We start from the raw sequence: 13,469 nt of genomic DNA, 5'->3' as shown, positions 1-13,469 counted from the left end.
TATTGAGAAATGTTATTATTAGTTGTAGTAGTTGACCTTTAAATCAGCAGCAATAGAATATAAATAATAGTAAATACACATAGAAAGAGAATTGCAGAATTCTTATACAGACAACCCTTCTCCATGGCTAACACTGAGTATTCTCTCCTTAGGACTGAAGCACTGAAGTTCCAGAACATCATAGCAGCCATCGGGGGAGGGACGGGGGCACAACTGCAGGGCCCTTATGTCATCTTTGGGCCCCGCAGACTTGGGGCATGTTTACTAACATTGGAGATAAATATCTGGAGAGATTTCGGGAGATGTTGCCCATGACAACCAATGTTAAACATGCCCCTTGGTCCCGATGGCGGCTAATTGACAACAGCGGCTGATTGACATCAATTTGATCTTGTACATTATAAAAAACAATAAACATCTTAAAATAACATTGATCTCTGTTGTATTTTTTTTAATAGGGAGACATCCCTAATAACCTCCAATCCCACTGTTGGCTCATATCCATGTTCCTTTAAATGACTTGTTAGGGAATTGGGCATAGCCCACATCTACCTCAATAAAATCCCATAAACAGTCTTTCTGTGCTGGTTTAATTCATCCTGTTCCTGCTGGTAATTCCCATGTTCTCTTAATTTTATCTTGGTAGTCTTCCATTAATATCTATTCTTGCAGCAAGCAAATAGGGGCTAATACCATTATTAATGCTACAAGCACTGGTGCAGTGTGCCAGGCTAAATGTCTGCAATGTTAGAATCCTTCTAGTTGTAGTTGTAATATTGGTGTGTTGGTGCATCTCAGGTCATTTTAGCTTTCTGGACATTTGCTTTCAGAAAGAGCCAGCACTTTAGAATGGATCTGCTTTCTGGCAGGCTGTTGTTTTTCCTACTCAATGTAACCAAAGGAGTCTCAGTGGGACCTGGATGTTTACTATTGCTGTTCTTATATCTACCAGGGAGCTGTTATCTGATCACATTCCCATTGTTAGGCTGCTGGGGGGGGTAATGGAGTGGGTTGATATCTCTCCAACTTGCAGTACAGCAGTAAAGAGAGACTGCAGTTTATCAGAGTGCAAGTCACATGACTGAGGGCACTTGGGAAACTGACAATATGCCTAGCCCCATGTCAGATTTCAACATGAAAAATGGATTTTAGTGCAGAAGTCTGTTGGAGCAGCACTATTAACTGATGTGTTTTGTAAAAACTATGTTTTCCAATGACAGTATTGATTCAATATAAAAGAAAGTAATAACATTATAGACGAAGTTAAATAAAAAGTGGTCAACGAATTCAACCTTTTATGTGTAAGTGAAACCTGATTAACTGCTAGTTGATCCAGAGGAAGGCAAGAAATCTTATTAACTTTTTATTTTCTCACTCTTTAACAATCTACCCAACCCCTTCTTGAAGCTTTATAATGTATCTGCCAGGAAGTAATTCCATAGCTCTCACTGTAAAAAAAACTTTTCTGCAGCCTTAGATTAAACTTCCTAATTTAAATAGATGCCCTTCTTCTCATCTTATAGATCAGTCTTTTAAGGGATTGCCTATTATTGTACCCCGGGAGGAGGTCATCTTTGAGATGGGTGGGTTCTGTAAAAGTGGTTTATTAGAAGGTAAGTACACCCCCTTGTTTAACATGAGTGTAATGTAAGTGAAATGCTATTGAGCTCATTCTTAAATCAATAAAAAATCTGTGGTCTTTATTTCTTTATCTAAAAAGGGCATATGGGAAAAATAAAGCTACTCCATGTTTGATGCTTGCATGGTAGTTAATTTGATTATTATACAACACCATCATTTCACCCTTTGCTATGACTGTTTTGTTAGCAGATTATCTGTGCACTCCTAAGCTAATTCCCAAACTATGTAAGGAGTCAATATGGAGAAGCTTCCGTTTCCCTGTTGCACTGTTTAGCACAATAAATGAGAAAATCCATATGTATAATGACTGATGTCCAAGATACTAGAGCTAATTTATAAACAGCAGGAATATTATAACTTCAGCAGTAACCCATGGCTGCCAAGTAAAAGTCAGTCAGCAGTTGGTTGCTATGGGTTATTGGCGTGTACCTCATATATTGTATATAACTAGAATACATCATCGAAAAAAAGGTCACGGGTTATTTTGGAGCAGATCTTATGGACACACACGTGACTGCTCTGTAACACCCAGAGTGCAACTTGAATTAAAGAACATGCACTTTGCTAATAGTTTTGATTCAATGTAATAAAGCTGTGATTCTCTCATTTATTTGGAACTACTACTTCGATTCACTGACCCCAAATGAATGTATACAGCTTTGGGGAATCTATGATCCCCCTAAATAGGTAGACGGGGCCAGAGCACTGACCACTGCAGAGGGTACATAAAACTAGGGATACACCGAATCCACTATTTTGGATTCGGGCAATCCCTGAATCCTTCGCAAAAGATTCTGCAGTTATGTAATCAGAATCCTAATTTGCATATGCAGAATCCTAATTTGCATATGCAAATTAGGGGTGGAAAGGGGAATTTTTTTTACTTCCTTTTGTAACAAAAAGTCCCTTGATTTTCCTCCCCACCCCTAATTTGAATGTGCAAATTAGGATTCGGATTCAGTTCGGCCGGGCAGAAGAATTCGGCCAAATCCTTCAGAAAAAAGCCGAATCCTGGATTTGGTTCATCCCTCCATACAGCTGATCCCAGCTAGGGTATTGGGTATTAGTTTAAACATTTTTGCATTACAGGTATGATATCTATTATCTGTAATGGTTGGCACCTGGGGTTTACCATATAAGGAGTATTTTTGAAATTAGGATCTCAATACATTTATACAACTAAAAAGATTGACTATGTGGCAGGCAATACCATTTACTGACTACCTTATGGGTTCATATTGTTTTCTTACCATCAAGTACAAGGAAATGTCTTATCATTAAAGAACAAAATGAAATCATTTACAAAAATGTTTTAATTTATTTGCTTTCTTACTTGATAGACTCTATGGGGCAAATTCACTAAAGGGCGAAGTGACTAACGTTAGCGAATATTCACCAGCGTGACGTAATTTTGTTACTTCGCACTCTTACTACAGGCGAAGTTTCGCTCTGGCAAAAGAGTGTTACTTCGCAAATTCACTAAGATGCGCCTTTTACTCAACGTTACCTGTTCCGCCAGACTTGCCTTCACCAGCTCAGACCAGGCGAAGTGCAATGGAATGTATTGGGCTTCTTCAATTTTTAGTTCAAAAATGTTCTAAGTCCCAAAAAACTATGGCGTCTTACTTTTTCAGGGTAATAGGCTGCAAAAGTCCTTAAAATTGTTTTGGGTACCTGGGCTCCCCCATATATTTACTAACATATAAACAATACAGTGGGCTCATGTGTAGGGTATTTAACAACTCTATTTAATTTTATTAAGGTCTCCTGGGCTTGTGTAATGTAATGTATTTGCTACAACATATACGTCTATTCAACTTAACTTTCCGCCATATGCAAATTAGTCAACGCTAGCGCAACTTTGCTTAAAGCTATCTAATGTATCAGCCTGTACCACTGATTCAGGGAGAGAATTCTACATCTTCACAGCTCTCACTGTAACAAACCCCTTCCCAATATTTAGGAGGAACCTCTTTTCTTCTAATCGGAATGGGTGACCTTGTGTCAGCTGGAAAGACTTACTGGTAAATAAAGCATTAGAGAGATTGTTATATGATCCCCTTATATATTTATACATAGTTATCATATCTCCCCTTAAGCGCCTCTTCTCCAGCGTGAACATCCCCAATTTGGCCAGTCTTTCCTCATAGCTAAGATTTTCCATACCTTTTACCAGCTTAGTTGCCCTTCTCTGTACCCTCTCTAATACAATAATGTCCTGTTTGAGTGATGGAGACCAAAACTGTACGGCATATTCTAGATGGGGCCTTACAAGTGCTCTATACAGTGGAAGAATGACCCCCTCCTCCCGTGACTCTCTGCCCCTTTTAATACAACTCAAGACCTTATTTGCCCTTGATGCTGCTGACTGGCATTGCTTGCTACAGCCAAGTTTATCATCTACAAGGACTTCAAGGTCCTTTTCCATAATGGATTTGCCTAGTGCAGTACCATTAAGGGTATATGTGGATATTTTTACATCCCAGGTGCATGACTTTACATTTATCAACATTGAGTCTCATTTGCCACTTAGCTGCCCAGATTGTTGCAAGTGCCACATCCTGGATGGAATTAATTGATGGAATTAATTGGGCTGGATAGTTTTGTGTCATCTGCAAACACTGATACATTACTTACAATACCCTGCCCTAAATTCATTAAGGATTAGGTATATCTTAGTTTAGATCAAGTCCAAGTTACAGTTTTATTATTGCAGAGAAAAAGCAAATTATTTTTAAAGATTTGGATTAAATGGAGTCTATAGGAGAGATGGCTTTTCCATAATTTGTAGCTTTCTGGATAACAGGTTTCCAGATAATGGATCCCATACCAGTAATTTAGAACTTTCTGGATAGCAGATTCCAGATAAGGCTATATATATATTATCAGTTCCAAAGGTGCCAGCTAAAGAAAACAGATATTTGCACAACAAGCAACACTCACCAGATCATCTTGGATGCAAAAATGTTTTTGTTTATTCCACTCAATGTTTCGATCCCTCACCGGGATCTTTGTCTGGAGATTACAGGCAAACAACTAGAAAACCACAGCCGTTTAATGTCGCCAAAACCTGTTTCTAAGCAACCACCGTTCCGTGTGTATAGTACGCGTGAAGCAACATAGAACTGTGCGGGAAGTAAGGGGAGTGCACAGAACATGTAGAGAGAGTATTAGTGTATCAGCTAGAAGTAAGAAGAACAGATTTGGGGATCAGAAAAAGAGTTAAGTGAAGATAGGTTACCACCATGCCAGAGCATAGCTACCCCTAGGGCCAGACCCCTTGTCCAATCAGAACAGCAATGACATATTAATTGTCCAATTAGGGGACAGTATAGAGGTGGGTGTGCATCTCAGCGCACTAGAGCTGTCTTGCGCCGTCTCTGCAGATACCGAATGCTGCTGGGGCAACCGGCGTAAACCTTTGTAGTGTTACAAGTCACTTAGTGCTGCTCTGGCTAAGCGCGTCCGGTCATTTAACATACAGATTGCGCTGGGGACTCCCAGCTCTCCTACTTTTTTCCAGGTTCAGGGGGGCCAATGTAACGCCATAGTGCCTGCTACACATAATTCTGAGATGCACACCCACCTGTATACTGTCCTCTGTATAATATTGTATTATAGAGAAACGATTCACACGCACCAGTATGAAAAGGGAAAGCACTGCCAGAGAGACAATTATCTTTGTTTTAAAAAACAAGACGGCTTCACTCACAGCGCAACTCCAGGGCGCCAAATGCTGTTGAAGTTGCGCTAGCGTTACTGCGCCAAGTGAAGCGAACTTGCGCTAACATTGCCTAATTTGCAAATGGTGGGAAGATAAAGTTTATTGAACGTATATGTTGCAGCAAATACATTACACTACAGAAGCCCGGGAAACCTTAATAAAATAAAATAGAGTTGTTATATTGCCCTACACATGAGCCCAGTGTATAGTTTATGTGCCATATGTTAGAAAATATAGGGGGGTACCCAAAAAAATGTTATGCTCTTTTGCAGCCTATAACCCTTAAAAACTCACCAGCGTTTTTTGGGACTTAGAAAATTTTCAATTTTTTTTTTTAAGAAGTCCTACCTACTCTATTGCACTTCGCCTGGTCTGAGGTGGTGAAGGCAAGTCTGGCACAAGAGGTGACGTTCAGTAAAATCCGCATCTTAGTGAATTTGGGTAGTTACGTCCATTCACCAGAGCAAAAAAAAAAAAAAAAAACCTCTCGAGGTCCTGTATAAGTCAATGGGGAAGGTCTCAGTGTCTGCGCTGATGTCTGTACCAATATCCGATTAGTTCGGAGTTTTGCACAAAAACAAAATTTTTTGTGCAGAAACCGCAAACATTTGTGAGTTTTCTGGGAAAACTCCAAAGTTTGTGTGACCCTATTTTTTTGGGCTTTTTTCTTCCTAAATAAGGTCCATTCAGGCAATTGGAAACAAGATTCAAATATGGTTTACAGTGTAATTAAAGTTCATTTTGCTTGACTTATGTGATAAAATAGGATTTCTAATTATTTTTTTGGGTGACGGGTCCATTTAAAGGAAAGTCCAAAACAAGGAGCTGGAAGAAATTTCTAGACATTGTTCCCAATCATTCCAACAGCTAAGGGGCCAGAAACACAATAAAGTGAAGAATAGTTGCTTCTAAACAGTGCAAACAGTGAAATGTTATTCTTTGGAACAATTGTCAGTTAAACCCCTTTATAATGAACTCCTCCTTGTCTGTAAATCTGAGCCATAAGGCAAACATAAGGACATTTAACTCTAGACTGTTATGGATTACTATAATAAAGAAATACTATATTTGGGCTATAGTATAAAATAAAAGATGTTTCTGCTTTAATAAGGACAATAAGACTTAAGCACTGTTCTATAGAAAACAAGAGAATTTTATAGAGCTGTTAGCATAGCAACCTGTCGAGAACTCATTGCTGCATCTTAAGAGGTATTGAAAGAAACTCAAATCCTTATGTGACTCAATTAACCATAATCTAATGTTGCTCAGTTCTCTCCTGTAACAAGCCCACTCACCTTCAGATCTGTCTCTAATTTGAGAAGCCCTAAAGTAATTTGAGCATTAGGTAATTTTCCCCTTTCAAAATGGCATTTAACAATTCTAGGGGGTTATTTATCAAGCTCCGAACCTCAAATAATAAATTTTTTTCAAGTCCAATTGTCTAAAAACTCAGAATCTGAAACCCCAGCATCTAAAAGCTCTCGAGGTCCTGTATAAGTCAATGGGGAAGGTCTCAGTGTCCGCGCTGATGTCTGTACCAATATCTGATGAGTTTGTGGTTTCTGCGCAAAACATCTTTGTTTTTGCGCAAAACTCCGAACAATTCAGAGTTTTCGTGGAAAGCTCAGAAGTTTGTCCGACCCTATTTTTTCTGGCTTTTTTCTTCATAAATAAGGTCCATTCCGGCAATCGGAGTTGCTCAGATTTCTAACTTAGAAATACTGAGATACATTTTTATTTTAATTTATTTTAATTAATTACAATTTTTAATTTATTTAAAGGGGTGGTTCAACTTTAACTTTTAGTAAATTATGGAATGGGTAAATCTAAGCAACTTTTCAATAGGCTTTCTTTTTTCTTTTTTTAATAGATTTTTTAGTTATCTGCCTTTTTCTTTTGACTGTTTCCAGCTTTCAAATGGGGGTCACTGACCCCATCTTAAAAAAAGAAATGCTCTTTAAGGCTACAAATGTATTGTTATTGCTCTTTTTCATTATTAATCTTTCTATTCAGGGCCTCTTTTATTCACATTACAATTTCTTATTGAAATCAATACATGGTTGCTAGGGTAATTTGGACCCTAGCAACCAGATGGCTGAAATCAAATGCAAACTGGAGAGCTGCTAAATAAAAAGCTAAATAACTCAAAAACCACAAATACTAAAAAAATGAAAACCAATTGCAAATTGTCTCAGAATATCACTCTCTACATCATACTTAAAGTAATTTAAAGGTGAACAACCCCTTTAATAAAGTTAAGATAAAACATTCATTGCAGCATTACTGCGGTAGATTTAAATCTATAAATATATGGAACGTCTAATGGGGTACAGGAGAGGCAATGGTCTCTTAGACATATTAGTTAAGAAGGAATAGCTTTCCCTTGCCAAGAAAGAAAAAACCTGGCATACTAGAGAAGCAACCTAAGGCCACCATGCAATATCTATTCTTCCCTAGAACATTGTGTCATATTGATAATGATGATGTCATCTTGTCAGTCTCCAGCTGGCATATACTGGGCATTCTACTAAATGGCCTGTACAGACTAATTTAACCATCCTTGTTCTCTTACATCTCAGCTTCATCATGTGCCGTTGAGTTCCAGTTCACCTCTGAATAAGCATGATTGTGAAACGCGTCAGGCATGATGGCATCTCCTAGCACTTGGGAAGGAACTCATGGAAGAGAGGAGCACAGACATTTAATCTTTATCCTCACCACTAGAGGATCCAAAGTATTGAGCTTCTCATTGAAGAGAGAAGAAAAGTATTTTGGGTGGAAAGAGAGATTCTGATACGCTAATACCCAAGAGGGGGGCCTGTGAGTACCCATCTAAATATGCTTAATGGATTTAGGTTGTGGTCAACTTGATCTAAGATTTTTTTTAAACCATGCAGTCTCCTGGGAGTATTGGGAATCATTTAGTGTTCTTACACACATATATGGTGTATCAATGAATCCATTATCTAGAAAGCTCTGTATTACAGGCAGGCCATCTCCCATAGACTCTATTTCAATCAAATAATCCAAATTTGTTAAAAAATAATGCAAATATTTGGGGATCCAGCACAGAAAGAGCCAGCACTTTAGAGTGGAACTGCTTTCTGGCAGGCTATTGTTTCTCCTACTCAGTGTAACTGAATGTGTCGCAGTGGGACCTGGATTTTACTTTTGAGTCTTGTTCTTAGATCCACCTGGCAGCTTTTATCTTGTGTTATGGAGCTGCTAACTGGTTACCTTCCCATTTTTCTGTTGTTAGGCTGCTGGGGGGAAAGCGAGGGGGTGATATCACTCCAACTTCCTTGGGGTACATCTGGCAGAGAACCTCTCCTGGACCCTTAACACCAGCTCTATAGTGAAGAAAGCACATCAGCGTCTCTACTTTCTGCGAAAGCTGAAAAAAGCCCACCTTCCACCACCCATTCTCACTATCTTCTACAGAGGGTCTATTGAAGCATTTTATGCAGCTGCATCACTACCTGGTATTGAAACTGCTCTGTATTAGATCGCAAGATCCTGCAGCGGGTGGTGAGGACAGCGGAAAAGATCATTGGGGTCTCGCTTCCTGCCATTATGGATATTTACCACACCCGCTGTCTCCAGAAGGCTACCAGCATTGTCAGGAATAGCACCCACCCTGCACATAATCTCTTTACCCTCTTGCCATCCTGTAAAAGATTCCACAGTATTCGAGCGCTGACTTCCAGAATGCGAAACAGTCTATTTCCACAAGCCATCAGGTATGTCAACTCCCAAGGACTGAACTGAATATATTCATAAGGAACTGAAATGTCCACTTTGCCCAGCATGACCGTGTACTAGAATTGTTGTGTAGCACCGGGGGCTTCTGGAGGAACGTCATTTAGTTTTTACTATGTACTTTATTTACTGTATATGAAATGACAATAAAATCCACTTGACTTGACTTGCAGTACAGCAGTAAAGAGTGGCTGAAGTTTATCAGAGCACATGTCACATGACTGTGGACAGCTGCAGTGTCGGACTAGGACAATAGGGGTCCACCCAAAATCCAAAGCCCAAGGGCCCACTCTCAGTACTATTATTATTATTCTTCTCACTCAACCTCTATTCTCCTAGTCTCTATTCTTTATATACTATAATATATTATTCCATCTATTTAGCCTCTTTGTTCTCAAATAAATAGGAAATTGCCATAAAATAGGCCAAATGTTTAGCAGCACAAGGGCCCCCTGACACCTGGGCCAACCGGGAGTTTTCCTGGTACTTGTGTTTGCCAGTCCGACACTGGGCAGCTGGGAAACTGACAATATGTCTAGCCCTATGTCAGATTTCAAAATTGAATATAAAAAAATCAGTTTGCTCTTTTGAGAAATGAATTTCAATGCAGAATTCTGCTGGAGCAGCACTATTAACTGATGTGTTTTGAAAAAAACATGTTTCCCATGACAGTATCCCTTTAATTAAAGAAAAGAATGACAAAATCACAGTATGATGAGGGGTTACTAATGTTACCATTTATTTACATTTAAAGTGCTACACACTAGTGGTACAACCTGTGCTCTGTGCCCTGTGTTGGATTACAGTTCAGAGCAAAGCAAAGTGCGCAGCACGAAAAATTCGTAATTTTCTTAAAAGTCTGATTTTTTTTAAAATAAATCATGAATTTTTCGTGATTTTTGCATTCGGAGTTTAGTAAAATTACCCGCTAAGTGTAGGGGGAGCCCTGTATTAAATACCAGCAAATTGAATGATACATCGACTTTAATGCAGAATGGCACAAATCTGAATTACTAATCAGTAGTGATCGGCGGATTTATTCTGGAAAGGCGCAAATTCAAGGCAAATTTGCGTGTTTCACCGTCGGTGGAAAAAAATTAGTGAAGTTGCCGTGAAAATTTGCTAGCAAAAATTCACCGGGATCAAAGTATTTTTAATGCCGGCGACAATTCCAACGCTGGCAACAATTAATGGACGCCTATTGACTTTAATGTGCGTCAAATGTCGCCGGCGTCAAAATACATGTTTCGTAAATTTTTCGCCATTTTGCGAATTTCTCTAGAAATTCGCAAATTTTGTGACGAATCGAAGCAGGACAAATTCGCCCGTCACTACTGTTCTGTATATTGTGAGTTATTCGTGCCCATTGTGAGTTGGTCCAGCAGCCCACAGAATGTTTTTTGTACCATGAGTGAGACAGTAAATAGAAAATAGATGGAGCTGTCTTAAAGGGGTTGTTCACCTTTGAGTTAATTTTTCGTATGATGTAGAGAGTGATATTCTGAGACATTTTGCAATTTCTTTTCATATTATATTATTTGTGTTTTTTTGAGTCATTTAGCTTTTTATTCAGCAGCTCTCCAGTTTGCAATTTCATCAGTCTGGTTGCTAAGGTCCAAATTCCCCTAGCAACCATGCATTGATGTTAGTAAGAGACTGGAATATGAATAGGAGAGACCTGAATAGAAAGGTGAGTAATAAAAGGTAGCTATAACAATATATTTGTAGCCTTACAGAGCATTTGTTTTCTAGATGGGGTCAGCGACTCCCATTTGAAAGCTGGAAAGAGTCATACGAAAAAGTCAAATCATTCAAAAACTGTAAAAAAAGAAAAAAATGAAGACCAATTGAAAAGTTGCTTAGAATTAGCAATTCTATAACATACTAAAAGTTAATTTAAAGGTGAACCACCCCTTTAATCAGATGCTCCTGGCACATACATATATTTTTTCTTATTGGAACCAAAACAGATGTGTGTGTACTCCCTCAGAATATTTACACATATGCACGGGCAAATCCTATACACTGCTGCTTGTATGTATTAGAACATTCTGGGACACAATTTCCCCCCATTAATAATTTTACCTTATCCAAGCTGTCAAACTGCCAGTATAAAGAGGCAGCTGCCAGTTTAGCATCCCATTATCTACATTATAATCTCCGTTTCTATCCCACATACTGCACATCATTGCTTTATGGCTTTAATTCTAAAGTGTCATTTCCCCAGGTCAATTGTATGAAAAATTTAACTGCATTTTGGTTTTGAAGGGGGATGTTGTACTTGATTCTACATCAATAATATGTTATGTTGTATTATAATGACAAAAATTTGGGGGTTATTTACTAAACTCCGAATGCAAAAATCACAAAAAATTCATGATTTTTTTTTAATATAATCAGACTTTTGAAAAATCAAAAAGTTTTTGGAATTTATTAAACCCCAAGGATGGAAAAGTCAGAATCAGAAAATCCGGCATCTCAGACCTGTGGATTTTTTGATGTGCACTTGGTTTTGTGCAATACCCCCAACATTTTCAGAGCTTTCGGGCAAAAATCTGAGTTTTTGGGTGAAAAATCTGAAGAAATCATGAAAATCAGATGAAACAGCCGGAAAAAACGTAATTTAATAATTTAAACCTAATAAAATCTAATTTTTTTTCCCGCAAAGCAAATTTTTGGGAAAATTTAATAAATAAGCGTGAAAAACCGGAGTGGATTTGATTGGAGTTTGAGGCAGAAAATATTGAGACTTTGATAAATAACCCCCTTCATGTACTCAAATTATATACATAGAATGACAGCACAGTCCCAATGCTAAATGTAGACTTTTGGATACTAAAACAATGAGCAAAGATTGCTTCTAACTTAGTGAATGTCAGGTACAAGCCAATACAGATATGGGACCTGTTATCCAGAATGCTTGAGACTTGGGGTATTTCCGTAGATCTTTATAACTTAAGTCTACTAGAAAATCATGTAAATATTAAATAAACCCAATAGGCTGGGTTTGCCTCCAATAAGGATTAATTATATCTTAGTTGGGATCAAGTACAAGCTGCTGTTTTATTATTACAGAGAAAAAGTAAATTTATTTTAAAAATGTGATTTTAAAAATGGAGCCTATGGGAGACGGTCTTTACATATTTCTGATCTTTCTGGATAATGGATTTCCGGATAAGGGATACCATACCTGTAATGCGTTCCCTACACTCATATACATTACATATAATAACGGGGCAGACTCTGTGATATATGACTTGTACCATTCCTTGTATGAATAATTATACATGCTGTAATGATATCATTCCCCATATTGAGAATGGATAATGAATAAACACACTCTCATCTTGCCAACAAAACCCATTGCATTTTACTCTTCAATTTATTTGAAATTAACTGAACCCAGCAACCGTTATGTAACTTGCTCATATAACTGTCCTGCCTTGGGCTGCAAGTATGATGTCATAATGCTCTGAATCTCACAGCTGTGTAAACAAACATTTGCATAATGTCATTGTGATGTCATAATGGACAAAGTCAAGGTGTCCAGCTGTAGCCCTGAGATTTCTCATTCTTGATCAGGCGACTGAGGTGAGCAGAACTCTGTGTATTTGGGAGGAAAACTTTATCAAAAATAGTGATTTTATACTGGTACTTAGTGGTCTTACAGACGGCTAATGGTGTCATGAATATTTTAGAATATATGACTTTATAGATCATTTTATTTTGAACTGTATTCAGAACTTGGGTTTTTTTTTTACTTAAGGGATCCCTCTGTAATTTGGATCTCCATGTCTTAAATCTACTAAAAATCAAATGAAACATTAATTAAACCTAATAGAATTGTTTTTCCTCAAATAAGGATGAATGATATCTTAGTTGGGATCAAATAAAAGGTATTGTTTTCTCATTATAAAGAAAAAAGGATCATTATTAAGAAATTGAATACTTTGATTAAAATGGAGTCTATGGGAGTGGCCATCCCATAATTTAGAGATTTATTATGTAAAAGTGTTTTGGGTAACGAATCCTTTACCTGTATATGTATATTAGGGATGCACAGAATCCACTATTTTGGAATAGGCCCAACCCCTGAATCCTTCGTGAAAGATTTGGGCGAATACTGAACCATAATTTGTATGTGCAAATCAGTGAGGTGGAGGGAGAAAGAGACAATTGTTTTACCTCCTTGTTTTGTGATGAAAAGTCACATGCTTTTAAGGATTAGGATTCTGTGCTCTTTCCTTGATTTTTATTACAAGTATTCCCTTTAAGTGTGGTACTAGAAAAGGATCTGTTATGCAGAAACCCGTTATCCAGAATGCTCTGATTTACTGAAAGGCCA

The sequence above is a fragment of the Xenopus laevis genome, chromosome 2L, assembly GCF_017654675.1.
Source record: "Xenopus laevis strain J_2021 chromosome 2L, Xenopus_laevis_v10.1, whole genome shotgun sequence".
Lineage (NCBI taxonomy): Eukaryota > Metazoa > Chordata > Amphibia > Anura > Pipidae > Xenopus > Xenopus laevis.
This window is presented reverse-complemented; position numbering follows the sequence as displayed.